General features: G+C 38.3%; 1 pseudogene; it reads left to right on the top strand.

Annotated features, from left to right (window-relative positions):
* Window positions 1-4776: 4776 nt before the first annotated feature.
* Window positions 4777-5000, top strand: part of LOC143032235 (dehydrogenase/reductase SDR family member 12-like) — a 1042-nt pseudogene continuing 818 nt past the window's right edge.

Here is a 5000-nt window from a genome sequence, read left to right as displayed (position 1 = left end):
TCAAGGTCGGCACAGTAGATGCAAATATAATTAGTCAACTTAGATATATATTCATTTAATGGGATCAAGACGGGTTCCCCTAGGCTAATAAAATCGCCTGGCGACAATTAAGAAAGTATAAATGGACAACCAACAAGCCCTTGAACACGTACCCAATATGCAAACAATCCAAAAGACGCTTTTCATCAGATGAAGGTCGACAAAGTATAACTTCGGAGATTCGTCTTCTCTTGACCCACTTCAGAAACCAGATTAGTTGCATGCAATTCCCAAGGTGTCTGATGAACCGTGTGTGTTGTGCCTGGACTGGAGGAGCGCAATTGCTGGCCGTGTAATCAGTCTCGAGTGCTGAAGTGTGTTGGAACCGGCCGTAAGAAATTGGTACACGACGTTATTAATAGGCCTTGCAAGTGAAAAATGAAGTACTCTCCTCGATTTATATGTTTTCTGTTTTATCTTATTCTATTTTATTAGTTTATAATTTTATGTAGTTATTTGATCTATTTGTCTGTTTACATACACACACACATGTATATATATATATATATATATATATATATATATATATATATTCATATATACGTGTGTGTGTGTGTGTGTGTGTGTGTGTGTGTGTGTGTGTGTGTGTGTGTGTGTGTGTGTGTGTGTGTGTGTGTGTGTGTGTGTGTGTGTGTGTGTGTGTGTGTGTGTGTGTGTGTGTGTGTGTGTGTGTGTGTGTGTGTGTGTGTGTGTGTGTGTGTGTGTGTGTGTGTGTGTGTGTGTGTCCTTCCAAACTATTTGCTGAAAAAGCTACAATTGATAATGAATAGAGCTGCTAGGCTGATTACTAGAGCCCGGATTTCTAGCATTTATTCTGTTATTGCTATTACGACTATAAATGCAAATAAGAATTTGCATTTATTGCAAAAAATGTTACTTTACTATATACGCTATTTTGACCAGACACAAAGGCAAAAAGTAGTCATTATGCAATAAATAACTGTAAAACCTCCACAAAGTAGTAGTACGCATCTGTACAATTAAACATATAATAATTTAATTATGAAGTAACGCTGAATAAATAATTAATACAACTAAGTTTGCCATACTTCAACTTTCTTTAAATTTCCTATTAAAGAAAACGCAAGAAATATAATTAAGGAACAATTTAGAATATAATTAAAAGATAATTTTTTTTTTGTCAAATTAATGAAATTATAAGCAACAAAAATTAAAAATGGGTTATGTTTACATATAATAGTAATGTATAATAATACATTGTAGCAATGTATAAATATGTGTCACGTGTGTACCTAATCTGCATTCCACGTGAATTGTGCAAGTCACGCCATTACCAGTTACACAAGTGATTGAACCTGCTATAAAATGCCAAAAGTGAAGCAATCCGATGGAGTGCGTATCCGAAATATGCTTTAAGTATGCTCCCGTCATTTCAGTAGAAGTTGAGCGGACATTTTCAAAAATGAAAATTATTCTTTCAGATAGAAGATTGTTGCTTACAACGGAAAATATAAATAAAATGTTAATTATTTCTTGTAACAATGTTTAATTATTAAGTATTACTTTGTTTTGTTATCTATTCTATAGTTTTTTAATTATATGGGTTCCGATTAAAATAATAACTTTCAGTTTTTATAGCTGCCTACACATCAAAGAAAACTGCTGAATTTTAGCCAAAACTAGCAAAGTTTTACGTGCTATTTTGCTACAAATAAGAACTATTTTGCTAGAAATAAAAACTATTTTGCTATGATACCTGCAATATAAACTTTTTTTTTAGTGCTATTTTGACCATATTTTTTGCGCTATTTTGAACACTTTTTTAGGACTAGAAATCCGGGCTCTACTGATTACAGGACAATCATGGCGTGAAAGAATTACTCCAGCACTGATAAAATTGCACTGGTTACTGGTTAAGGCTAGAATTATTTATAAACAATGTGTCATGGTATATCATGCATTGAAATTTGGTAAATCGCTATACATGAGTGACATGTTGAAGAAATTTTAAGTTGACACAACAATTACTTTAAGACACAGTGTTGAAGTGCATAGACTTGATGAACTGCGACACCAAAGAGAAGCTGGTCGTAGAGCTTTCAGTAGAAGTGATCCACGGCTCTACAATCAACTCCCACAGAGGATTAAAATGGAACAAAATGTGGCTACATTTAAGAAGAAATTGAAGACTTTTTCTTTTTACGGACTGCTATGACTTGGATAACACTGGCCTGCGTTTAAATTTTTTTTTCAAAGGTCGAAGGTTTTTCAAGTGATTTATAGGTTTTTTGGTGCGCTGAATTCAAAAATGCCATCCGTTTCCTTGGATCAGGTCTAGTTTTTGAGATATGAGAAGTGCGACTTTTGGGCCTTGTATAGTACCAAGTATAAGGAAAACGAGGCTGCAGGTATAGCCTATTCTTATTCTTTTTTTTTTTGCATAAAAATTATACTGTAGCACCCCGAAACTGATACTGAAACCTAATGATGTTTTTGTTTACTTTCAGGAAACTGAAACCAAGACTGAAACTGAAACTGCATTGACTACATTGACAAACTGCATTGACAACACTGAAACTGAAAATGGTTTAGAAAAGTGTGATCTCCAATCAATGTGACTGATTTTATAAGAATCTGTGCTTTTTACAAGAATCTGTGCTTCTTGTGTTTCTATTTTGGACACGTATCTTAGATTGACAGAAAATGGAACGCAAATGCACAAATCATCCTGATAAGTTCTGCTACATATGTGGTAATGTGATTCTTCCTCGTCGACTAGCAAATATAACTGATTTTGTGAAGAAGGCATATCATGCTTACTTTGGAGTTAAGCTTGGGGACCAGGACAAGCCATTTGCACCCCATGTTAGCTGCAAAACATGTGTCGAGAACTTGCGTGATTGGAGAAATAAAAAAAGGAAGAGTATGCCATTCGCTGTTCCAATGGTTTGGAGAGAGGGTAAAGATCATGTGTCAGACTGCTATTTCTGCATGACTAATCTTAAAGGAGTCAACCGCAAGAACAAGCATTGTATTCAGTATCCTAATGTTCCGTCTGCCATACGACCAGTCCCTCATGGTCCAGGCCTGCCCGTTCCCGAGCCAGATGTTGCAATGGAATCTAGCTCTGAATCGGAATCTGATAACGCACTAGACAGGGCAGAGGGTGGAGAATACATGCCAGAAGAGAATGACCGGCCAGCGCCTCTAACACAAGCAGATCTCAATGACCTGACACGGGATCTAAACCTATCAAAGGAATCAGCACAGCTTCTGGGTTCTCGTCTTTGTGAGAAAAATTTGCTAGCACCTGAGACAACATTCGTTTGGTACCGAGAGCGTGAAAGAGAATTTAGACAGTTCTTCACAACCCAGAAGGACTCGTCATTAGTTTACTGCAACAACATTGCTGGTTTGATTCAATCAATGGGGCTGGACTATGTTGCTACTGAATGGAGACTGTTCATCGACTCTTCCAGCAGAAGTCTCAAGGCAGTCCTCCTTCACAACGGAAATAAATACTCTTCAATTCCAATCGGTCATTCGGTGCAAATGAAAGAAACTCATGACAACATGGATCAGCTACTGTCTGCTCTGAACTACAATGACCATGGTTGGTTGATCTGTGGAGATCTTAAGGTAGTTGGATTGGTTTTGGGACTACAGGGTGGGTACACAAAGTATCCACGCTTTTTGTGTTTGTGGGATAGTCGGGCTGATGATCAACATTTTGTCAGACAAGAATGGCCACCACGACAACGTTTGGAACCTGGTTCACACAATGTTCAGGCTCGTTCTCTTGTTGAACCAAACAAGGTCTTACTCCCACCTTTACATATCAAACTGGGACTGATGAAGAACTTTGTGAAGGCAATGGACAAGAACGGCATGGGATTGACTTTTCTTCAGCAGAAGTTTCCTCGGATCAGTCTGGCATCTTTGATGGGCCTCAGATAAGGGAACTTATGAAGGACTCAATGTTTGACGATGCACTGAATGCAGCTGAGCTGTCCGTTTGGTGGTCGCTTAAGTCAGTGATAAGAAACTTTCTAGGAAATAACCGAAGTGCAGAATACGAGAAAGAAGTCGATGAGCTCTTGAACAGCTATCAAAAATTAGGGGCTCGCATGTCAGTCAAAATGCACTTTCTACGGTCCCACTTAGACTATTTCCCTCAGAACTGTGGTGACTTCAGTGAGGAACAGGGAGAACGTTTCCACCAGGATATTCGTGTCATGGAAGAACGCTACCAAGGCCGGTGGGATGTGAACTTGCTTGCGGACTACTGTTGGTGTTTGAAACGAGACGTGGTGGCTGCCCAACACAGGAGAAAGTCACTGAAAAGGTCCTTCATCCATGATTAGATTTTCTGTAATATATCCTCTTTATCTTCTGAACTATGCAAGAAAAATTTATTTCTTTTGTCAAGAATTTTTTTCCAAAATTAAAGGGAATAAATAGCACTAAATGGCGTTTTTAATTATTTTTACCGCCTCGTATCTAAAAAACATGACCTGATTGAACAAAATGAATGTGATTTTTAGATTCTGCATAGCAAATTACCCTAGAATCAGTTATCACATGCTTTACCTTTGAAACTTCGCAGGCCAGTGTAATCAATTGGTGACTGCAGCTTACTCTTGTTGATGAAACATTAAGGAGGGAGCGAAGAGCGCTGTATCAACAATGGAATTGCTCCCGAGATATTCTTCAATCAAGTTATCATGTAAGTGTGTGTGTGTGGGGGGGGGGAGATGGCACGCGCGCGCACGGCCTCGGGGAGATGACACCGTAAGAGTAAGATCAATTCTGTGAAAGAGCAAGTAATATCAATACGCAGCAAGCTCACAACAATTATGTCCTTGTACAGGAATACAGTTTGGTTCATCAAAGGTCTCAAAGAATATACCAGGGGTGGCTATGAGGCAGCATCCAAGCAGTTCAATTCTGGTGATCTTGATGTTGATTGCAAGGGGCATAGCTACATGATAACTGGAGCA

Source organism: Oratosquilla oratoria, chromosome 13 (assembly GCF_046742065.1).
Source record: "Oratosquilla oratoria isolate Oo_2021 chromosome 13, ASM4674206v1, whole genome shotgun sequence".
NCBI classification, from domain to species: domain Eukaryota; kingdom Metazoa; phylum Arthropoda; class Malacostraca; order Stomatopoda; family Squillidae; genus Oratosquilla; species Oratosquilla oratoria.
Note: the sequence above shows the minus strand (reverse complement) of the source record. Positions and strands in the feature narration are given on the sequence as shown.